The sequence below is a fragment of the Manis javanica genome, chromosome 9 (assembly GCF_040802235.1).
Source record: "Manis javanica isolate MJ-LG chromosome 9, MJ_LKY, whole genome shotgun sequence".
NCBI classification, from domain to species: domain Eukaryota; kingdom Metazoa; phylum Chordata; class Mammalia; order Pholidota; family Manidae; genus Manis; species Manis javanica.
The window spans coordinates 73,987,668-74,013,115 of NC_133164.1; the positions used below are offsets into that span (position 1 = coordinate 73,987,668).

General features: G+C 45.0%; 1 long non-coding RNA gene across 2 annotated transcripts in view; it reads right to left on the reverse strand.

Moving 5' to 3' along the window:
* Window positions 1-321: 321 nt before the first annotated feature.
* Window positions 322-25,448, reverse strand: part of LOC140843407 (uncharacterized) — a 31,668-nt gene continuing 6,541 nt past the window's right edge. Inside the window, exon 2 of one of the 2 annotated variants that reach the window (XR_012121142.1) lies at window positions 322-4,792. This is a non-coding gene — a long non-coding RNA (uncharacterized lncRNA). Of the gene's footprint in view, window positions 6,515-25,448 lie in introns of both variants that reach the window. The other variant, XR_012121143.1, reaches the window with a different exon arrangement.

A 25,448-nucleotide genomic window follows, 5' to 3' on the forward strand; every position in this document is an offset into this window, starting at 1 on the left:
TTGGAACTGTCACTGCATTGCTAGTGCTATACACTGACCACCTAATAGATGAAGCGACATCAGCATTAGCTCGCTTGGGATACATAGAAGTAACCTCAAGCCACCAAAATGAGAACTACCACGGTAAAGCAGCACAAAGGAAAAGGAACAAAAATAAATAAAACAGCTGATGGTGCCTGCCGTCGAAGTCGAACAGTCTGAAGGGGAGGCGTGGAGCTGAATATATGTACAAGTCACACTGAGAGGATGCCCCCCGTTTGGGCGCCTGATGTAGTGTGCCACTCATCTTCTTTGGGTGAAATGAGAGAAAAAACACAGACAACACAGACAATGGCTGCAGCCCTGATGTGGCACAGCACCTTTATTTTTATACTGCCTTTCTCGGACCTCAGCCAAGTGCTATACTCATCTTTCCCTTCTCAGAGGGGGCAGGCCAGAGCACCTTTTTGATTTTCTTAGAAGCTGCCTGGTAAGCAGGGGAGGTGTTTTCATACATCCTCAAGGTCTCCCTATTTTCAGAGTGAGGAGTCTTGGCTCGTCTTCGAGGACAAGATATGTTTTTGTGGGCAGATAACTTCCAAGGACTGCACCAGTTGTTCTCAAGCTTGTGCTTTCCCATGCTGCATTCAGACATGGGGGAAGGTGCTTTCCCATTCTGCCTACAAACATGTGAGAAGACAAAGGCCGTCCCCAACATCTCCCCCATTTTTCTTTAATAAAACAACCAGCCTAACTCAGACTGGGTCAAGGTATGTGCCTGTCTTAGGTTGTATGGTTGAAGTAAATCCTTACCCGTCATGGGGCTATAGTCCTGTGTCGACCACTCCCTGTCTTAGGTTGGTATTTACAATTCAACCATATCTTACCCATCATTGGCTACCATACTTGACTTTAGATCTTATGATTTACAAGTGGGGGGGCTGTCTGCAATTTCAAATAATGCAGGTCTCTTAAGGCTTGTTGGATGAGTTTCCACATGCTGCGAAGGACACAAGGCCCTAGTAACAGCAATACAACACATAAAATGCTTAGGGTTAAGAGAGGCATGAGAGCGTGCCAGAGACTATTCAGGGGTTCTTTGCACATGTCTTTTATCTGATTTAATATATCAGATGCAGTTTTGGCTGCAAATAAGATATAATTTAAATGGTTCTGTGGTGACCGGGGATATAATTCCCCCTTTTTTGTTTCTTCCAATTGAGCTTTAAGGGTGCCATGGGCACGTTCCACAATGCCTTGGCCTTGTGGATTATATGGTATCCCAGTTTTGTGGGAATATGCATTACATGGTTGAGATCGAACATGTCGAAAGACAGCCATAACTTGAATATATATATATATAGGTTTTAACAAACTACTAGTTAATGTATGCAATTTAACAGAATAGGAATACAGATACATAACAAAGACAGACTTACAATCACTAGTTATATCTAATGAAATTAAGAAAACTAGTTAGATAGCTTAGGCATTTGTAAAAACTTATTGACAATATGATGGATATCATCTGATTTTGGGTAGTTTGAGAAAGATCAGACAAATTGAAATAGCACATTCTTGGAAATTGTTCACATCCTACATGTTCTTTTAACACCAGATAGTCTATAGAAGAGCGATTCTGAAGCACTGCAGCTCGCACTTCTCCCAGTTATTGGTGGAGTTCAGATAATACAGAAGCAGTCAAATTTGTTGTTTTGCTATATGCACAGGCCAGCTTAGATATCTCTTTCTGCATTCCAGTGACAAGTCCAGGAACCGGCAGGAGGAATGCAGCTGCAACTGCAACAGTGGCAGGATCTCAAAGTTTCAAGTTTTCATGACAATCAGATGCCAGAGCTCGGAGAAGCCTCTTGCGCTTATATTCAGGTGGTCTATTAGAGCAGGAAGAATGCATCCCACCCCACAAACACCTTGATAGTGTGAAGAAAGGGCTTAATATGTTTCATTATCACACAAAAATACCCAACTATTTGGAAGTCTATATCTAGAAGACCATTTTACATTGATTGTACAATTACAGTAAGAGGCTACATGAGTATAATACATACACAGTCAGTGATTATAGTAGTACTAACAGATAAATTTAATTAGGCATCAGGAGTAAGAGTCTTAGGGGGAAGAGTGATATTTCTGTAACATAAAACATTCAGTAATAAAGTTTAGCATTATTCCTTTTGACAGTGCTTTCTAGGTAAATATATATCGCGTAAATAAGCCAAATTAGTCAAACATTTTCCTTGATGAGGAGAAGAAATTCTACTGATATGTTCCAGGGGCCCTCTGGAAAATATCAGAGTTAATTGAGAGGTAAAAATACTTTTTAAAAAAAATTTGGTCTTGGGAAGTTGTCAAAAGTTTTTAAGGCACTTGCCTAAATAGAATTATAGTTATTAAATAACACTTATTATTTAACCAGAATGATAATAAGAAAGTTTAAAAGCAAATGCAGAAGGTTACATAGTTGTTAACACTTAGCTTAGTCTTTTTAATATTAAGATCTCATTTTCTTAAATGCTCAGACAATTCATTGAGACTTTAAGCATAAGAAACTGTTTTGATAAAACAATTAGAGAACCCTTTGCAATCATTCAATATTAAGAGCAGACTAACGGTTAAGGAAAACTTTATCTTTTTAACTGAAAACAAAATTCTAATTTTGCTGTGTTCTTGATCTCAAGACTCATTTGCTTTAATTTCACATAGCATGACTATATCAACTTCTCCACAAGCTTTCCACAACCTTCCTCTTACATTCAGTGCTCTCCTCCTTTAAGTAAATAACTACTTTAGAATAATTACCTTCTTTTACCCTCAACAAAATGAATTTTCATTCTTTATACTTTTTCTTATTAAAACACATATCTTTAACATACCAAAATATTTTCCTTATTATATTAAGTAGTTTTCATTAGAACTTAAAACCACTTGATACTTTAACCTTCAGTGAACACTGAAAAATAGGCCACTGTAAACTGTTATACCAGCATTCTTCAGATTGATACATTTATGAACATATTTTATCATTTTTGGCAATTGCCTTATAGCACAATTTCTCATTAAGCACAAAATATGTCTATATAGCTTAGCAAACTTTAAGAATTTTGGTTACCACAAAAATTCTCAGGCTGTTTGCAGATAGATATGTTGTTATATATTAATACAGTATTATTATTAAAAAGTTTATTTGCTACACTTGTTTACTTATTTTTAGCAACCATGCTAAATTACTTACAAGACTTTTACCAAACATTAGACAAAGTCAAGCTTTTCTTTAACCATCTTCTTGAAATGTTTAACAGGTAACATCAACTTAAATGACTTTAAGTAAACTTTGGCAGCTGATAATTATAAGGACATGTCCATTTCACTCAAACTTAAATTAGCATTAATGCTTAATATTTTTTATTACATTTTCTGGAAGTTTTAGAGTGCCCAATTTTCACAAGCATGTGTCTTTAAATCAATTTTATTAATACCCTCCAGAGGTAGAAAATATTTTTTATTTACGCACTTAGACACACAAACATACAGACCAAGACATAATGACTACAGTTAGCAACACTTTTCATATAAAAACATAAATACAAACTGACATAAAGATTTGAGTTTCTAATATTCAATTGCCTTCTTCTTAGTTTATTTAATTAAAAGTACTTCAGTTTTCAAGAATACACTCTAAGGGCAAGCAGTTTACATTACTGGGTTAAGGTTTAGACAGCCCCAGTCCAGGGGTCTGGAAATAAAATGCACATACAATTCTAGCACGAGTTATTTAAAGCCAGGCTGTATTGTAAAAGATAAATTTCTTCTATCTCAGGGACTCTAGTTTAAAACTTCCCAATTTTTAAAGATAATGATGAACCTATTAAGTAGAATAGATTTTCACTGAAAGAATTTAGAAAACTAGTTCCATATTGTAGTAGTTCACGGAACTTTTGACTACTTTCCTTGTGGCAAATACATTTATCTGCATAACATTATATTGCATATCTTTTTCAGGGGCTAAGCCTCTCTAATCAGGGAGTTTGTATTGAGGCCAGGTTTGTGTGCAGAAGATAAGACACTTCTCTGAGTTTAGGGATTGAATTACTCTCAGTTTTCCTAGTTTTTTTCTGCCTGAGCTTTAGTAATTTATGAGAGCCCCTTGCCTGTCTGATAAGTGTAGGGACTGTGTGACTTCTCACTGCTAGAGCCTTGATTCGGGTTACAAGCTTGTTTCACTTCCTTGGGGCTGCAGACAAGGAAATGCCTAGCTCTAGGACAACTGCCTCTAAGGAAAGGAGTTAATAGAATAGAGCTATTTACATGTTGGTTTGAGGGTGTAGCTTGATTATTTTGCAGATTCTATTTACATCGTGTTAGCTGCAGGACTATCTCCTAAGCTGAGAAAAACAGCATCTTTTAAACGAGGTATCTTCTTTGGGGAACCAAGGACATACTTGTTTTATAAATTCTAAAAATTTTGTTAGTTGTTGTTGTCCTACCTTTGAGCCGCGCGTCCGCAGCATATACCTAAGTATCTGTGCAAATAGGACTCGGCTCTTTCTGGCCCCCATGTTACTCTGAGGTTAAATGATCACCGCCCCTCACCTGTTTTGTGTGTGCACTGTTATCCCACGGCGGCTCTCACGTACTCCTCCGTACTTCCAGGTCCCTGTTCAGGTGCCACTTGATGGTGCCTGCCGTCGAAGTCGAACAGTCTGAAGGGGAGGCATGGAGCTGAACATATGTACAACTCACTCTGAGAGGATGCCCCATGTTTTGGCGCCTGATGTAGTGTGCCGCTCATCGTCTTTGGGTGAAATGAGAGAACAAAAAACACAGACAACACAGACAGACAATGGCTGCAGCCCTGATGCGGCGCAGCACCTTTATTTTTATACTGCCTTTCTTGGACCTCAGCCAAGTGCTATACTCATCTTTCCCTTCTCAGAGGGGGCAGGCCAGAGTGCCTTTTTGATTTTCTTAGAAGCTGCCTGGTAAGCAGGGGAGGTGTTTTCACACATCCTCAAGGTCTCCCTATTTTCAGAGTGAGGAGTCTTGGCTCGTCTTCAAAGACAAGATATGTTTTTGTGGGCAGATAACTTCCAAGGACTGCACCGGTTGTTCTCAAGCTTGTGCTTTCCCATGCTGCATTCAGACATAGGGGAAGGTGCTTTCCCATTCTGCCTACAAACATGTGAGAAGACAAAGGCCATCCCTGACAAACAGCCACAGAGAAAACAGCGCCAGGAACAGCCATGATAGGACTGCTGAAAGTGAGCCACAAACAGGTATGGACTGACCTTTTGGCTGCTGGATTGGTTCGTGAAATACTGATGGACAGCCTTTGGAGGTCTTGATGGTACTATGAAAGCAGTTGCGTCCAGAGCAACGCTACTGCCCACTGCCCCCGAAGCAGGTGGGGGTGAGCGCTGTGGCTTATCAGGAAACCACACTGGACGTGCTGACTGACTTCCTCCCCAACTAGGGGTGGGGCAATATACGCAGTATACGGGGACACCAGAGGACTGGAGGCCCTTTGTTGAACTTGCTATTCACTGGTCCCCACAGAATATACAGAGGGTGTTAGCGCTGGTAGATACGGGTACTGAGTCCACCCTCCTTCACGGCCACCCAGATAGATTCTGGGGCCCTTCTGCAGGCATAGAGGGGTATGGTGGGCAAACATTGCAGGTGCAGCAAGTGACTCTCTGAGAATTGGGTGCATGCCCCCACATCAGTATGCGGTTTATGTATCTCCAACAGCAGAATACATTCTAGGGGTGGATGTACTGTATAGTCTAACAATGCAGATGACTCTGTGGAAGTTTTGGTTGCATGTGAGTATTGTGAAAACAGTACAGCGAGGTAATCCCCACAGCGTACCTTTAGTGTTGCCACAAGCCACCTGCATAGTGAACATTAAACAATACTGGCTGCCTGGTGGATAGGAAGAAATCAGCCAAACCATTTTGCAGTTGGAGGAAGTACACATCATTCACCCAGCACACGGCTCTTTTAAGACACCCATGTGGCCTGTGAAGAAGCCTGATAGTACTTGGAGAATGATAGTGGACTATTGGGAACTAAATAAAGTGACTCCCCTGCTGCATGCTGGAGTACTGAACATTACTGACTTGATGGATAAACTGACTGTGACTCTGGGGACTTATCACTTTGTGTTGGATCTAGCTAATGCCTTCTTTTCCATTGACATTGCACCAGAAAGCCAAGAACAGTTTGCCTTCACTTGGGAAGGCTGGCAGTGGACATGCAATGCCCTCCCACAAGGATACTTGCACAGTCCTACTTTGTGTAACGGCTTGGTGGCTAGTGACCTGGCCACCTGGTTTCATCCACCCTCGGTTCAAGTGTTCCATTATATAGATGATATACTGTTGACTTCTGATTCTCTTCCAGATCTAGAAGCTGCGGCTCGCAGTTTGCACCAGACCCTCCACAGGTGGGGATGGGCTGTCAACGAAGACAAGGTGCAGGGACCTGGTTATTCTGTCAAGTTCCTGGGTGTTGTCTGGTTGGGTAAGACAAAAGAGTTACCTGAAGCAGTGATTGATAAAATACAACAGTACCCCGATCCAGAAACTGTTAGGCAACTACAATCATATGTAGGACTATTGTGGTATTGGAAATGTCTATCCCTCACTTTGACATGCTGTTGAAGTCACCGCATCACGTTATAAAACAAGGGGAAATGTGGGACTGGGAGCCAGAGATAGAAAAGGCTTTTGCTGAGACAAAAGGAGAGGTGGCTCAGACCTAGGTCCTGCAAGTCACTGACCTCTCCATACCATTCCTGTTAGTGTCTGCCTGCATGGATGGGTACAGGTGGGGATTATGGCAGAAGCATCGGGCCCATAAAGTCCCAATAAGATTATGGTCTCAGTTGTGGTTTGGTCTCAGTTGTGGAAAGGAGATGAGACTCGCTGTTTGCTGTTGGAAAAATAGCTGGCAGCAGTGTATGCTGCCTTACTGGCTACTAAATGAATCACTGGAATGCAAGCAGTACAGGTGGTTACTGCCCTTCTGATTGAGGGGTGGGTGCGAGCCTGGGCTACAGCTCCCTGGGCTGGGGTTGCCCAGACACCCACCCTGACAAAGTGGGGAGCCTATTTAGAATAATGGGCTAGATTCTCTAAATGCCCTCTCTCACAGGAATTGCAAGTCCTGGGACCATTAACTTTCACGGTTGAACCCGCATCCACCTTACTGAGTGTGGAAGTGTCAACGGTAAGCCCCTATGAGGAGGGGACAGGGACGCCACCAGTGGAGGCTTGGTGTACAGATGGATCTGCAAAGGGCCATCCACTGACATGGGTGGCCATCACCATTCAGCTCTTACAGGAAGAGCTCTGGTATGAGTCCAGAGTAGGGCAATCCAGTCAATAGGCTGAATTACGGGTGGTGTGGCTTGTTTTGACTAGGGAATCAGGTCAGATAACCATCTGTACTGACAGTTGGGCTGTGTTTTGGGGCCTCATTGTCTGGTTGCCTCAGTGGGCAGCACAGGACTGGGGAATCAGCCATCGCCCACTGTAGGGACAAACGATGAGGAAGGACCTGTGGATGCATAGGTTAAAGGAAGGTGCCTTGACACATCATGTGTCAGGACACTGCCCAGCATTAAGCTCTGGGAATGACATGGCTGATACCTTGGCCAGGGCTTGTATGCTCCAGGAACCGCCCTCTACGGACATAGGGCCACGACTGCATAAGAAACTAGGGCATGTAGGCCCTAGAACCATGTGTAAAGTTGCCCAGAGGTGGCATATTCCATTGTGACATTTGCTGACATTTCTGACATTTGCTGACACAAAACAAGTGGTGCAAGCATGTGCTCAAAGCACTTCCTTTTACCCGCATCATCGTCGGGTACCCATGCAAGAGGGACAGCTCCCTCATCCACCAGAACTGTTACAGATGTGGCAAGCAGATTACATAGGGCCTTTGCCCAGTAATCAGGGATGTAAATATGCATTCACATCAGTGGAAATCGCTACAGGATTGGGTTTTTCCCATCCCGTGGCCCAGGCTACCCAACACACTACTAAACAGGCTTTGGAGCACCTATGTGTCAGTTATGGGCACCCAGTAATGGTCAACAGTGACCAAGGGAGCCACTTTACAGGACAGGAGATACAAGAATGGGTTCAACTACAGGACATTGTATGGCAATTACATGTGCCCTATCTACCCCAAGCTACTGGAATGATAGAAAGGTATAACGGGCTATTAAAGGACAAGTTGAAACATTTAGGATGGACGCAGTGGGTGAAGCACTTGCCCATAGCAGTGTGCTTGCTGAGAGAGCAACCAAGGAAAATGGGGGAAAGTCCCATAGAGAGGTTGTTGGTAGCTCACCCATATGTCTTGAAATATTTGAAACAAGGCCCCAAAGAGGTGGAGCCATAGTTGCTGGAAGAAACATTGCTCCTTCCTGCCCCATGTACACTGGTTGTACAGAGGAGTGGACGTGGCCATGGACCTTGGTGTTTGAAAGACATCCATGGGCCGCATTGTATGAGGTATGGGGGAGGGGCTGACCCATGGGTTACAAGTTACCCCATGGATAGGAAAGTAGCCTTTTAAACTGACTGCTTCCTTGCCAGAGAGGGCAGCAGCCATACTGGCAGGGACTTTGGTTGTGCAAGTATGGCCAATACCACAATTTCTGTTAAAGGCTGAACCTGATGCTCTGCCATTTTATTCAGGCACTCTGGTATGGCATCACAGATCAGGGAAACCGTCCCTGCAGCCACTGTTTTGTCACAAGATGACAAGGTCGGGATTCACTGCTGAATTTTATCAGACATTAAGAGAAGAGATAATACCCATTCTCCTTAAACTTTGCCAAAAAACAGAAGAGGAGGGAATACTTCCAAACTCATTCTATAAAGCCAGCATCACTCTAATACCAAAACCAGGCAAAGACACCACAAAGAAAGAAAATTACAGACCAATATCCTGGATGGACATAGATGCAAAAATACTTAACAAAATATTAGCAAACCGAATTTAAAAATGCATTAAGTGGATTACACACCATGATCAAGTGGAATTCATCTCAGGGATGCAAGGATGGTAAAACATTCAAAAATCCATCAACATCATCCACCATATCAACAATTAGGACAAACACCACATGATCATCTCCATAGATGATGAAAAGCATTCGACAAAATTCAACATCCATTCATGATAAAAACTCTCAACAAAATGGGCATAGAGGGAAAGTACCTCAACATAATAAAGGCCATGTATGACAAACCCACAGCCAACATCACACTTAACACCAATAAGCTGAAAGCTTTTCCCCTAAGATCAGGAACAAGACACTTTTACTCAATGTAGTACTGGAAGTCCTAGCTACAGCAATCAGACAACACAAAGAAATAAAATAGATCCTGAGTGGTAAGGAAGAAGCCCAACTGTCACTGTTTGCAGATGACATGATATTGTACATTAAAAACACTAAAGAATCCTCTCCAAAACTACTAGAATATCTGAATTCAGCAAAGTTGCAGGACACAAAATTAAAACACAGAAATCTGTTGCACTCATATACACCAATGCAGAACTAGTAGAAAGAGAAATCAGGCAAACAATCCCATTCACAATTGCACCAAAAAGAATAAAATACCTAGGAATAAATCTAACCAAGGAAGTGAAAGACCTATGCCCTGAAAACTATAAGACACTCTTGGAGAAATTAAAGAGGACACTAACAAATGGAAATTCATCCCATGCTCTTGGATAGGAATAATTAATATTGTCAAAATGGTTATCCTGCCTAAAGCAATCTATAGATTCAATGTAATTCCTATCAAACTACCAACAGCATTCTTCAACAAACTGGAACAAATAGTTCTAAAAATTCATTTGGAACAACAAAAGACCTCAAATAGCCAAAGCAATTCCGAGAAGGAAGAATAAAGCATAGGGAATCTTGCTTCCCAACTTCAAATTCTACTACAAAGCCACAGTAATCAAGACTATTTGGTACTGGCATAAGAACAGACACATAGACCAGTGGAACAGAATAGAGAGTCCAGATATTAACCCAAACATATGTGATCAATTAATATACAATAAAGGAGCCATGCATAAACAATGGGGAAATGACAGCCTCTTCAACAGCTGGTGTTGGCAAAACTGGACAGCTACATCTAAGAGAATGAAACTGGATTATTGTCTAACCCCATACTAAAAGTAAACTCAAAATGGATCAACAACCTGAAACCATAAAACTCTTAGAAAAAAAACAGGCAAAAATCTCTTGGACATAAACATGAGCAACTTCTTCATGAACATATCTCCCCAGGCAAGGGAAACAGAAGCAAAAATAAACAAGTGGGACTATATCAAATTAAAAAGTTTCTGTACAACAAAGGACTCCATCAGGAGAGCAATGAGACATCCTACAATATGGGAGAGTATACTGATAAAGGACATATCCGATAAGGGGTTAACATCCAAATTATATAAAGAGCTCACGAACCTCAGGAAGCAAAAAGCAAATAAGCCAATTAAAAATGGGCAGAGGAGCTGAACAGACACTTCTCCAAAGAAAAAATTCAGATGGCCAACAGGCACAGGAAAAGGTGCTCCACATCACTAATCGTCAGAGAAATGCAAATCAAAACCACAATGAGATATCACCTCACACCAATTAGGATGGCCACCATCCAAAAGACAAACAACAACAAATGTTGGCGAGGATGTGGAGAAAGGGCAACCCTCCTACACTGCTGGTGGGAATGTAAACTAGTTCAACCATTCTGGAAAGCAGTATGAAGGTTCCTCAAAAAACTCAAAATAGAAATACCATTTGACCCAGGAATTCCACTCCTAGGAATTTAACCTAAGAATCCAGGAGCCCAGTTTGAAAAAGACATGTACACCCTTATGTTTATCGCAACACTACTTACAATAGCCAGGAAATGGAAGCAACCTAAGTGTCTATCAGTAGATGAATGGATAAAGAAGATGTGATACATATACAGAAAGGAATATTTTTCAGCCATAAAAAGAAAACAAATCCTTCCATTTGCAACAACATGGATGGAGACAGAGGGTACTATGCTCATTGAAATAAACCAGGTGGAGAAAGACAAGTATCATATGATTTCACTCATCTGTGGAGTATAAGAACAAAGAAAAAACTGAAGGAACAAAACAGTGGCATACTCACAGAACTCAAGAATGGACTAACAGTTACCAATGGAAAGGGACTGGGGAGGATGGGTGGGAAGGAGGGATAAGGAGGAAAAGGGGGCATTATGATCAGCACACATAATGTAGTGGAGAGACACAGGTAAGACAGTACAACACAGAGAATTCTATAGTGATTCTATAGCATCTTACTACGCTGATGGACAGTGACTGTAATGGAGTATGTGGTGGGAACTTGATAATGAGGGGAATCTACTAACCATAATGTTGCTCATGTAATTGTACATCAATGATGCAAAAATTTTTTTAAAAAGGGGAAAAAAGATGACAAGGTCGTTTGTATCCTCCCAGAGAACTGGGACTTGCCACTGCCCCTGATAGTGCCTTTTGTCTGCTCTGTCTTCTCACCCAGTTTGACAGAGAGCAATAGTATGGTGGCATGGGCCCACACTTTTGCCCAGGTACATAATGTCTCCTATTGCTGGGTGTGTATAGAACTGCCTACAGAAATCACTGCCAGACTGACATGGAAAATTGCTCCCACCAACCTGTCTGCATAGGAATGCCTTTGAGCATGGAATCACAGTGATGCCGAATGTGAAGCGAGATGGCATGAAACTGATCAGGTGATCTGGCAATCAGCACACATTCTGCCTGGGGACAGTACTGTGTATAATCAGTGGGGATGGATGTCTAGTTTACATGTAACCTTGCAAACTATAACTCTGCTGTGCATGAACAGATTTCCATACCCAGCCACATGGTTGTCTGGTTACCCAGAGAACTGTGTGCCAACGTCAGTGTTAATCGCACCCCTAAGCGCTGGTGGGATGTTCGCACCCAAGTGGGCATTGTGTCGACTGATCCCCTGCTGGGAGAAAACATTTGGATATGTGGGGAATATGGCTGGTCCTATCTCCATGCAAATTGGACAGGCCGTTTTACGTGGGGCCACCCCTACATATCAGGACAGGTACTGCAAATCTTGCTATGGCCCACACATAATTGGGATGCCATATATTTCCATTGGCATCACCCAAAATGGACGACATGGTGGTTTTACCCCCTGGCTATTTTCCTTCTAGGAGCCAGCACTATAGATGTAGAATTACAATAGAAGCCCTGGCATAGCATGTTGCTCATGCCTTGAATGTAACAAGATCCTCACTAGCCCTATTGCTAGAAGATGACACCCAAATGTGGAAGGTGACTTTACAAAACACAATGGCTCTGGATATACTCACAGCTGCACAAGGGGGCACCTGTGCTTTACTGCACGTTGGCTGCTGTGTTTATATCTCAGACCACCAGCAGCAAATACAAGCTGCACTCCAGGAAGTGGGTGATGAAGTGTTTCAGATACAAGTCTTATCCCAAGACCCCCTGTATACTTGGTGGTCACAGCTTGGTCCCACTTGTCGGTGGTTCCTAACCATAGTGGCTACTGGGGTATATGGCCTCCTTGTCTGTTGCTGTTCTTTATATTGCTTCTGTGGGCTCTGGGCACAGGATTCTGCTTTGTGTGCAAGAAAGAAACAGGCGGCTGCTGTCCTATAGAAAGGGGTGGGATATAGGGAAGGCACCTTCCCTTCCCCTACTGTTCTCTGAGGACAGCTGTCTGCTGCTTCACCCCAGATATGTCTGGCCTTGAGAAACCTGTTGGATCCATGTGAAAGGAGCTAGATAAGGGCCTTGAAGGCCACATGCATGCACATCTTAAAACACTTATGTAACCATGAATTAGCAGTATAGCAGTATACGAGTACAGCTGTGTGCAGAATAAAGTGGCCTGTTTGAGCATCCTCCACGATGACACCGCTGCATTCTTTATCTTTGCATTGCTCCAAAAACTCAAAGGCAACCCCCAGACCCCGAGAATCCCCCAAGTAGTCTGATGGATAACGATTGAGGTTATAAAATTTATTGACTGTCTTGCCAATGGGTTTCAATCCCAGACAAGTTCACTACAGATTCAATGAGACCAAAAAATGACAATGGGATATACTTAGGATGAAAGGGTGTATACCCAAGTTTAACCTCATGGTGGCAGGTCAATCATTAGAATCCTGTCTACTCAGAGCAAGTCTGCATGCAACAAGCTGGTCTCTGCCTCTAGACCTATCTGCCCCCCACAGCTGTCTCATCTCTGCTCTCCTGCAGCCTTGCAGTCCTGTGGCCATGCAGCAGCCATGCAACTGTGTTACCCAGAGCACTGGCTGGAGCTCTTTATATAGAGTCAATAAGGAAGTATTACCCACATGTGTGTAATGAGGGAGCCAACCAGGGCCAGGTGAGAATCCTGGCCACAGGAACCTTCACTTTATCCACAGTGACTCATCATGTTTATCTGTTTAGTTAAGCTCATTGAAAATCAAGGTGGGATCTCCTAGTTAAATTCTGTATGTTATTTACACTTGCAAAATCCTAAAACAGCTATGGCATTCCAGATTCTCAAAAATAATTACATTGTTTTTGAGACTGTCAAAACAGATTTCCCAACTGTGTATTACAGAAACGGGTAAGCAATCTTATTTGGTGGCCTAAATGTTCTGTATTTAGCCATTACAAGAGTTGTTGATTCTCTGGCTTATTCCTCTTAATCTTGACCAATCCTAAGAAGAGGAAAAGAGAAGGGGAACACAGGTGGAGATCATCTGGATGCTCCCAGCTGTTTTCATTCTCTCAGAAGAAATAATATTCAAGTTTTTTTTTTTAGCCAGTAACTGAAATCCCCTTTAATTTTGCTTGCCCACTATCAAGAACTTTCCAGTGACCTATGAAAAACAAATGTCCACCTAAGAGACCTTTAAGGAACACAGAAGATTTTCTTAGCAAAAAAAAAAAATTGTGTAAGAGGTGTCTAATCAGGAGTTAGACAGCCTAACTGAAGGAAGTAGAGCTGAACTGGCTGACCCACACCTGCTCAAACTGACACAGAGGAAGAGCACAGTTGAGCAAAGAGTGAAGGTGGTGTTATAATTTTGTACCTACTGAGAGATTAACTTTTGAAATGAAATTCTGAAGTCCACAAGAGTGATCAGAATCATTCTTCCATTCCTACTCCCCCTTGAACCTTACATTAACTGTATTTCATTAGGTTTTTAACCGGCTGTCTTGCTCATGGGTTTCAGGCCTGGGCAAGTTCGCTATGGATTCAGTGTGACCAAAGAAAATGACAGCAAAACATTCTTGGGGTGAAAGGGTTATACCCAACTTTATTTCCAGGTGGCAGGTCAGTCACTAAAATCCCATTCACTCAGAGTGAGTCTGCAGGCAGCAAGCCGGTCTGCCTCTGTGCCCCTCTGTCCGCACAGCTGTCCTGCACAACCATCCTCCAGGCCTCTGCACAGTTGTCCCACACAGCCATCCTCTGGGCCTATCTGCACAGTCCTCCCGCACAGCCATCCTCTGGGCCTCTGTCATTGGCGCTGCCACCACTCCAGCCTCTGCTCTGCTCTCCTGCAGCCTTGCAGCCCTGCCACCATGTCATGCCCAGAACACTGGGTGGAGCTCTTTTTATAGAGTCAACAGCCATGTATTGCCCACAGGTGTGCAGTGAGCTAGTCAACCACAGCCAGGTGAGAATCCTGACCACAGGAACTCTCATTTTATCCACACTGGCATAGTCAGTATCAGCAGGAACATAAATAGAAGTCCTTCCCCACCTCTGGAGGTACAGCCTGGTTTCTTCATTGAAGTATTACTGTCAGTTGAGATTTTTTTGCCCTGTAGAAAAAGCTTAGAATGTTTTAAAATAATTGTAACTCTGGGGGGAAAACCCCCAGGGCAAAACACCATTGAAACTGAAATCAGTCAAAGTGAGAAATAAAATGGGAGAAACCTGCTTATTTCTTACAAGCAGTTGTCCTGCGTCTCTCACGACCCAGCTGCAGAAGAAGAGGCCCCACCCAACCTCTCCAGTCCAGATAAGCCCTCCTCACCCTGGTAATCACCTATTGATAGGGAGATAGCCTACTTCTTTCCACCCCTTGGAAACACCTATTGATATGGAGATGCACCAAGGCCAGGTGAGAGATTCTGGAAATATTGCAATTTTACCCACAAAAATAATCTTATTTGAAACATGTAATTTTGCTATTTTTAGATAATTACAGAGAACTTTAGGTGCTGAAAATAATAAAAACCACCTAGCACTAGTGTACAGGCCAGTTAGGTGAAGAGCCTATTATTTGTCTAATGGAAAGCTACTTGGGCCAATTAATACTAATAAATATGTGTGGAGAAAGTGAAGGTTCCTATAACCAGGATTTTCACCTGACCCTGGTTGACTTGCTCACTACACACATATGAGCAATATGTCATTATTGACTCTATATAAAGAGCTCCAACCAGTGCTCTGAGCAACACAGTGGCACAGCTGCTGCATGGCTACAGGAAAGCAGAGATGAGACTGGAATGGTGGCAGCATGGAGGACAGAGACTGAGATGGTTGCAGAGGTAGAGAGGCCCAGAGGCAGAGACCAGCTTGCTGCATGCAGACTCGCTCTGAATGGATGTGCTTTTAGTGACTGACATGCCACCGTGGGAATAAAGTTGGGTATAAACCCTTTCACCGTAAGAACGTTCCACTATCATTTCTTTGGTCTCAGTGAACCCGTAGTGCACTTGTGTGGGGGCTGAAACCCATTGGCAAGACATCTCCTTTCTTCACCAACTAGTACCTGTCCTCCAATTTCACCTTCCCAGGATTTTTTCTCCCAGTCACCTAATTTGTGGTCCCTCATTTGTATTCACTTAGCACCCTGTATTACAACATTTTTCACTCTGTACTGGATTAAGGAACCAGATTACCTATTCTGTAAGATCAGCAACCATGTCTTATTCAACGTTTTACTCTCCAAGATGCTCTTAGTATGGCATCTGGCAAATGATAAGCAGCCAGTGCTCAGGAAATTTGAGGACATAAACCATAACTCACCGTCTTTTTCTCAAAGATGCTTTACAGAAGTTCTTTTGATCCACTATGAGCCTAAAGAAACTGACTTCAGGCTTTTGAGCAAAGTAGGCTAACAGAATTTTTAGTAAATTCACTGAATTACTAAAACTTTAATCAAACTCCCTTATTCAGTGGATATTGAGGGTCTACCACATGGACCCTCAGTCAGTGGATATTGAGGGCACCATACCAAGCCCAGCAGTCTTCTTTCAAAGAATTTATAATATAGAGAAGACAGACAATTTACCTCTTACAGGAAATGTACAGCACATTTCTGGGCAATGTGAGATTTATGTATTGGAATATATAAGGTGTCTTGGAAATCAGTGAAGGTTAGTGACACTAAGTGAACTTGAATCAGAGAAGAGGATGCAGGGAAGACAAGAATAGGTGGCATTTGACCTGAATTTGAAAGGTGAGGAGACTGATGCGAACTATGGTATGTTGCTGAAGGTAACCACAGCCTTACAGTAATTAAAGCAGTAGAAAGAGATACTATTCAGAAACTACGGCAATTGTAAAAAATTGTTTTTACTGCTTTAACTATCGTCTGACTCTGGTTGTCTTTAGGAGAGGAGAGAATAGTGATTCAGGGTAATTCAGACAGGCAAAAGAATAAACAACTGCAAAGAAAACTAAGGTAATTTGGGGGAAAAGTAGGTAATCCAAAGAGAGTTGAGTAGTCAAGGAAAACAGGAATTCTCTGTAGCCAGAGCCTAGTGTTGAGGAAGTGCCTAAAGAGGAGGAAAAATAGGCTTCTTTTAGTAGATTAGCACTTTTTTTAGATTAGCTGAGCTGTTTGGTGACTCAGAAATAAAATGTCTTTCTATTTATTCATGGACAAATGGGAAAAGGACATTCAACAAGACTGGAAGGTTATGCCAGGAAGTTTGGACTTTAACCTGTGGAGCCAACTGGGAGTTTTCAGAGAGCCTAGTGTTTAAGATTACTCTGGTCTCCATAGATGACAGGCAGGAGCGGCAGGAAGCAATCCCTCTAGTAGCCTCAGTTTACTCATATAAGAAAAGGGTGGGGTACATTCGAATCTTGACAGCTTGCTTCTGAGGTACCTCTGCCTCACCTCCTCCTTCATTCTGATCCCGTCCAGTTACCACCTTCCTCACCCCGACTGAAGTGCCTTTCCACCAGCATGGTAAACAAGGTGGTGGAGTGAAGGGTCCCCACCAGTAAGATGGCAAACTTCCGGCTTCTCTTCGGGGTCCTCAGTTCCTGCCGGCGCCACCTGAAGCCCAATCACCTCTCGCCCCCCCCCCAATCCCAGCACCTAGCCAACAGCCACCAGCCCCGTAGAAGTGACACCTCAATCAATTCATGCCCCTTCCTATATAACCCAGCACCTTTCCCTAATAAAGCGGAACTCTCCGGTGAATTGCTGCTATGTGTCGCTCCTTTCCTTTCATTGGTGCCGAAACCCGGGAGACGGGACACCCCAACTGGGCCCCGTCTTCCCCCCGACACCAGCGGCAGCTTGCCCTCGTCCTCTTTTCCCGGCGCTGGCTCATCACACTCACCACTCCTCTCTGGCCTTTAGTTAAGTTTTCCCCTCGGAGTGGGCCACTCTTCCCCGAGCTATCGCAGTGCCATTGACCGTGATCGTCCGGCAAGGCCCTGACACTCGGGGATGAGGAGGGAACTCTCCCTGCCTCGGCCTTCACGGCTGCGGCGGACCCTCAGGCCCCTCCTCCAACAGCCATAAATCCCCGCCTCAGGCCTTCACGGCTGCAGCAGACTCTCAGGCACCGCCCTCCAAAGCCATAAATGAGGTGACTCCTTTGTGGATGAGAATGCTCCCTTTTCCCCCACTCCTCCTTCTGCTCCGTCCGCCAAAAACGCCTAGCGCTAGGTACCTCGTGACTCCGGCACTCTGCCTTCTTAGGGAAGTCTGGGTGACGACCCACACTTCCCAAGAAATTCCGACTCGTATACGAGTTTCCGCAGACCACCAAGGATCATCGGGGACACCCTTTGTCTCCTTGCTGTCTGCCTCCGGTCCGAGGATCTCCGTTCGTCTTCCCCTGTTTGTCTCCTTATCTGTCCTTTAGCCATGGGAGCCTCCTCATCCCTCCCTAAAGGTTCACCTCTTGAATGCCTGCTTAAACATCTGGCTACCCTCTCCCTGACGCCTGATATAAAACCAAAACTTCTCCATAATATTGCTCCCAAGATTGGCCGACATACCCCCTGGACAATAACAACCAATGGCCCGCAGGGGGAACTCTTGATCCTAACATCACTCGCGATCTTTTTAACTACTGCCAGCGCCTGAAAAAATGGAAGGAGATTCCCTATATGGAAGCTTTCCACCTCCTCCTCTCCCTGCCCGCTCCCAAGTTCTCCTAGCCTGCAAGCCGCCGCCCCCACAGAAGCCTCCCGTTCACTCCCTTCCCCTTCTTGTCCTACAACAGTCCTTCTCCCTTCCTTCCCCACCATCTCCTCCCCCATCTCACCTCCTCTGCCTTCGTCCCCCGCAGATTAAGCCTGAGCCTTTCAGCCCCCCTTTAACTAGGTCCCGGGGGCCTCCTCCACCTTTGCCCTCATCACCTATTTCTCCCCTGTTAGGGACCGCCTTTGTCTTCTCACATGTTTGTAGAGAGAATGAGAAAGCACCTTCCCCCATGTCTGAACGCAGCATGAGAAAGCACAAGCTAGAGAACAACCGGTGCAGTCCATAGAAGTTATCTGTCCACAAAAACATATCTTGCCAAGACTCCTCACTCTGAAAATAGGGAGACCTTGAAGATGTGTAAAAACACCGCCCCTGTTTCTAGATATGCCCTTCCCCAACTTGCAGATGTGGCAGGAATGGAGAACAAAGAACATTCTGTTTACACATTCCATAAATAATTAACTAAATCCCTGCTGTAGCTCAGTTAGAGCATGGGACTCTTAACCTCAGAGTCATGAGTTCAAGCTCAACTAAAGTAGCAGAGGCAAGCAGCTGGGCTGCTAGTTGGCGACACGTGGGTCCGATTCTATCTTTCTTTATTTTCTTTGCCCCCCTTCCGCAATTCAGGACCTGCTTGAATAAGCGCAGCTAGACCACGTCACTCCCCCACAGACTGAGCCAGAACCCTTCAGTCCCCCTCAGACTTGGTCCCGAGAGCCTCCCAAAATTATCGCCCCCCCTCCGAGAAGTAGCAGGATCTGAAGGCATCGTGCGCATTCACATCCCTTTCTCCTTAGGAGATTTAGCCCAATTAGAGAAATGCCTAAGTTCCTTTTCCACTGATCCCACGACATACATCAGGGAGTTTCAATGGACCCTCCAGTCTTACAGCCTCATGCATCATGACATTTTCATGCTCCTGGCCAATACTCTCCTCCCTGAAGAGCGCAGATGAGCTTGGGACTTCGCCCAAACGCATGCTACCAAAACCCACAGGACTGACCCCACCTGTCCCCCTGGCCCCACCGCTGTCCCCGAACAAGACCCACACTGGGATTATAACACTACCGTGGGTCTCCACTCTTGAGATATTTTTGCCTCCTGCTTAATAGCAGGTCTAAAAAAGGCAGCTCGTAAAGTAGTCAATTTTCAAAAACTCCAAGACATAATTCAAAAGAGAGATAAAACCCCCTCCGAGTTCTTAGACTCACTCAAGCCCTATTACAGTATACCAGCCTAGACCCAGAAACACCTAAAGGAAGACATGTCCTTATGACATACTTCCTAGCTCAAAGCTACCCTGACATTAAAGCTAAACTCAAAAACTTAGAACAGGGCCCCGCTACCCCACAGACTGAGATCCTAACAGTAGCCTTTAAAGTCTTCCATAACCAGGAGGAGGAGAAAGAACGTGGTAAACAAAAGGCTGATCAGGCCAATTTCCAAATGTGGCTCAGCTGATAAAACCACAACCTGGGCGCCCCTCTACAAACAAGCCCCCCCCTGGAGCTTGTTTCAAGTGTGGAAAAGAGGGACATTGGTCAAGGGCGTGCCCCTCCCCCAGATCTCCTACCACCCCATGCCCCAGGTGCCACAAAAAGGGCCACTGGGGGTCTGATTGTCCAACCACCCGAAGGGGAGGCTGGACAAACAACCCCCATCCAAAGCCCGCCGTAGTGGGGCTGGCAGAAGAAGATTAATGGGTCCCAGGGGCTTCTCGCCCGACCATTTCCATCACCAAACAGGAGCCCAGCGTTACTTTAACAGTAGACGGTCGCCCCATCTCCTTCCTCCTAGATACAGGAGCCACCTTCTCAGTCTTGTGAGAAAAGCGGGGCCCTACCACGCCAGCCATTACTCCTATAGTCGGGGTAGGAGGTAAACAGATTTTCCCATTAAAACCCCCCACCCACCCTTTTATGCACAATCCAAGACAATCCCATACCTTTCTCCCACTCCTTCCTGGTTATGCCCCAGTGTCCCATCCCTTTACTAGGACGAGACATCCTTTCTCTCCTCCATGTTTCCATAACTATATCCACTCCCACAGCCCCCAGTGCTCCCTTTCTGATGGCCCTCATAGCCGACGACCCCCCTCTACCCAATGAAAGCTCTACTTCAGCCCTCATACACCCTGTAAATCCCAAAGTTTGGGAAATTACAAGCCCCTCCGTAGCCCTATGTCCCCCTGCCTCTATCAAATTACGTGATCTCTCTCAGTATATCTGTCAGGCCCAATACCCCCTAACCACTTCAGCCCTCATAAGCTTCCAACCCATCATTCAAGATCTCTTAAACAAAAATTACCTCAGACCCACTCACTCCCCATTTAATACCCCCATATTAGCTGTTAAAAAAACCAACGGATCTTTCCGCCTTGTCCAAGACCTTCGCCTCATCAACATAGCCGTTGTCCCTATCCATCCCTTAGTTCCAAATCCATACAGCCTTTTATCGCAGATCCCTGCCTCAGCATCCCACTTCTCAGTCCTAGATCTCAAAGACCCATTTTTCTATCCCTCTAGACCCCTGCTCCCAAGATTTTTTCATCTTCACCTGGACGGACCCATAGACAAGACATTCTGAACAACTCACTTGGACAGTTTTGCCACAAAGCTTCCGAGATAGTCCCCATATTTTTAGACAGGTCCTAGCTCAGGACCTCAAACAGTTTCATCATGATCCCTCCAAGTCCACCTTATTACAATACGTAGACAATCTTCTACTCTGCAGTCCATTGTGAGAACAGTCTCAACTTGACACTGCCTCCCTACTTAACCTTCTAGCTTCCAGAAGTTACCGAGTATCCCCCATCAAAGCTCAAATCTCTTCCCCTTCTGTCACTTACCTCAGATTCCTTCTATCTCAACAAAAAAAGTCCATTACCTCAGACAGAAAATAGCTCCTCTCTGACCTGCCCATTCCCAAAACCAAGACAGAAATCCTTTCCTTTCTAGGCCTGGCTAGATATTTTATAGCGTAGATCCCTAACTTCTCCCTGCTCCCTGTTGGCAGGACCCCTATAAGACCTCAGCAAGAGCCCCCCTAAAAAACCATTATCCTCCTCACCCCGACACTCCTTCATTAAGCTCCGTCAAGCCCTTGTAGAAGCCCCAGCTCTCCATCTCCCTGATTTGTCGAAGCCCTTCTCATTATACATTCATGAGAGGTCCAGTCAAGCTCTAGGAGTCCTAAGCCAATATTATGGCCCATCCTTTGCCCAAGTAGCTTATCTCTCTAAGCAATTAGACCCCACAGTTCGGGGATGGGCCCCCTGCCTACGGGCATTAGCTGCTGGGCAGCTCTTGCAGAAAGAAGCTCATAAACTAACATTCGGAGTGCCCCTTACCATTCTGTCCCCACATCACCTAAAAGATCTCTTAACCTACAAAAGCTTACAGACTCTCCCTCCCTCCAGACTCCTGACCTTACTGTCCTCTTTCCTCCAAAATCCCGTTCACCCCCTTTGCCATCCATACCCGAATCATGACTTTTTCCTCCTTTACTGCGCTCTCGCATTTTTTTCCCTCATTCCTATTGTCTTCCCCACCACCCCAGCCTCCTTTGTATGGCGATTCAAAGTCAGAGAGACTTACACACAGCATCAAACAAAAGTTACTGCCCTCATTGCCACACCAGACTGCCCTCTGAAAAGCTGCTCTGAGCCTTTATACCTCCACTTTCCTCCCTCCACCGAAGTGTTCACTAGCAGCTACCCTTATTCTCCCTACCTCTGCTTCCTCTATGACCAAAAACAAGCCTATTGCAGGCGATGGCCAGACACCTACAGGAGAGTCCCTACTGGTCTTGCGCCATTCACTACATAAGTAACTTCCAGTACCCACAGTATTACTCCTCCAACCGTTTCATGAAATATCCCAACGGCTCATTCTCCTTATCAATCCCAGATCCCTGGGACTCTCCATGAGCTGGCAGAGTCACAGCCTCAGTTTACTATGGGGGGGGTCCTTGACCCCCCACGATACCCTTCATATCTCTCAAAAGTATGTTCCCTCTCATTCCCAGATCTCTCAAGTTGCATCAGATAGCAGACATTCCGAAAAAGTCATTATCCAAACTCTTGACAGGGCCTCTTCATCTTCTTATCCCCGCCCCTCTTCCCATTTCTCCTACTCTTCGTTACAGCTCATTCAGGACACCACCATCTTTCTCAACCACACCCTTAACACTGCCAATTGTTTCTTGTGTGCATCACTACAGCACCCACTGCTGGCCGCCATGCCCCTTAATATTTCCAACTACTCCTTCATGCAGAAAGACAACCCCTCTGCCCTCTGGCAGACATACCCATATGGGAACCAGAATACGCAGATAATCTCACCATCCACCACTGTGTAGGCCCAACTCCACCCCCCTCCAGCGCACTTCACTGCCTCTCTATCTACACCCCTATCTCCGGCTCTAAGACTTTTACGCAGCTGGGACACTTCTTTTGGTGTAATGGCAGTCTTTTCAACTCACTGCCTCTCAGCTCCGATACACCCTGCATTCTCATCACCCTAATCCCACAGCTTACACTTTACAGCATGGCAGAATTTCTTGAGCTCCAACCTCCTTTGCCCTCGCGCACAAAAAGAGCTGCTTTCCTTCCCATCATGGTCAGTAGCTCTTTGATCACCTTAGCCATTGGGGCAGGGTTTTCGGGAGAAGCCTTGGGTCACTCTCTATGGGCAGTTAGAGATCTCAACGCCAAACTTGAGGGAGCCCTGACATCCGCTGCCGATTCCCTAGCCTCTCTCCAAAGACAGGTCACTTCGCTAGCTAAAGTCACCCTTCAAAACCGGCGGGCCCTAGATCTGCTTACAGCCAAGAAGGGCGGCACCTGCGTCTTCCTCTGGGAAGAGTGCTGCTATTCCATCAACGAATCCGGCATTGTAGAAACTGGCATTACCAAACTCACCGACCTTGCCTCCAGTCTCCACTCTGCTTCCAATTCCAACCCATTCTCTTCAATACTAACAAACCCCCTCACCTAGCTCTAGCCCATTGCAGGCCCCATAATAATCATTCTTCTCACCTGTCTCTTCTTACCCTGTATAATAAAGTTCATCAAATACCAAGTCAGAAAAATCTCTAATCAAGCTTTCAACCAGCTTTTACTCAGGAACTACCAGCTTCTGGCCACAGAAGATCCCTCACCCTCACGTGACCTCCTCACCACATGCTGAGATGGACCCCTCTCTCCACTGGAAACTGTTCCTGGACACAAAAGCCGCAGATGCCTGGCTCCTGACACCCATATCCTCTTGGCCAACCTATGGTTACAGGGAACCTTCATTGATTTCCAAACCTGAAGAAGTCCACATTACTCATCCTTACTGTGGGGAGTCCTATCAACCCTTTCCTCCCAATCCTCAAGCCCTCACTCCCTTCTCCGCCCCTGTTCAGCAGGAAGCAGCCAGAGAGAAAACAACGTCCCCAAACCCATAGAGGATAAAGGGGGGAATGAAGGGTCCCCACCAGGAAGATGGCAAACTTCCGGCTTCTCTTCGGGGTCCTCAGTTCCTGCCGGCGCCACCTGAAGCCCAATCACCTCTCGCCCCCCTCCCAATCCCAGCACCTAGCCAACAGCCACCAGCCCCGTAGAAGTGACACCTCAATCAATTCATGCCCCTTCCTATATAACCCAGCACCTTTACCTAATAAAGCGGAACTCTCTGGTGAATTGCTGCTATGTGTCGCTCCTTTCCTTTCATGGAGGGGCAGGTCTCTGGAGCAAAACGAGGCCCTGCTCCAAGGCCCTTTTCCCCCCCGGGGCAGCACCACCTGGGAAGTGCCTAAAGCGGTCGGGGCGCACTACTGAGACAGGAACCTTGGGTGTAGTCAGAGTAGGGTGAGGGCCTCTGGAAATAGACTTACTAAAACTCTATACTAAACAATTAAACAAAGACAGAGTCACATTAATTCTCTAAAGTAAAATATTAAACTAGGAATATAAGCATTCTTCCGTGAAGATTAGTTAAAACTAAAAAGCCGGGAATAACCTGGCCAGGAATGTTTGAACATCCCCCAGATAAAGAAATACCCCAGCATAGCCTATGTATTGTTTGTATCAATTAAATGAGGCTATTGTAAAATTTACTTTAGCACGCTAAAAGGCCCAGTTTATCTTTAACTTTACCCAGATGCTGCTTTTCCTCCTCCAGCCCTAATCAAGTCAGTAACTCAGCTCACCTTGAAAGCAAAACAAGCAGCCTTGACTGATATACTCCCAAACCAAGAAACTGCTATTCTGAGAAAAGATCAAAACAGTAAATTTCTTATGTTAACTCCATAAAATAGTCTAGAAAACTGATAAGAAACTTAGTGTCTCTCTGAAAATAAACACTTAGAGACCATCTAGTAGATCCACATCCCTAACTCTTGGTCTCTCAACTGCCTATAAATCCTCTAAACAACACACCACTACAGACTCTCTTGTCTCCTCCTGGCATAAGCCGGGAGCTCTGTTCTTTCACTTTATCACTAAATAAAAGCCTGTACCTTGCTCTCCTACCTTAACTGTTTCAGCTACGTGAACAAGAACCTCGGCATCATCTTTGGGGGTTCGTCTGGGATTACTTCGGAGGTGAGTATTGGCATCCGAGCCTGCCTTTTCTTTCACTGTCCTTATAGAAGGAAAGCCGTCTGTGGCACACATCGGGCACTCATCAGCCACTCAAATGGGACTAGCCCGGCTGCCGATCTCAAAGTCTCAAGCGACAGGTTCCCCTGCACCTCCCTCAGTGGATCCCCCATCTCCCTTGGGAGCTGGTAAAGTCACCTGAGTGGAGGCCAGGATTCCCTTTCAGAGGCATCTCCCTGGATGCGAGGGACTGAGGGAGGCCATGGGCAACTGTGAGAGTCTAGGCTGAGGCTACACTTCAGTGGCTTCTCAAAGGTCTGCATGTC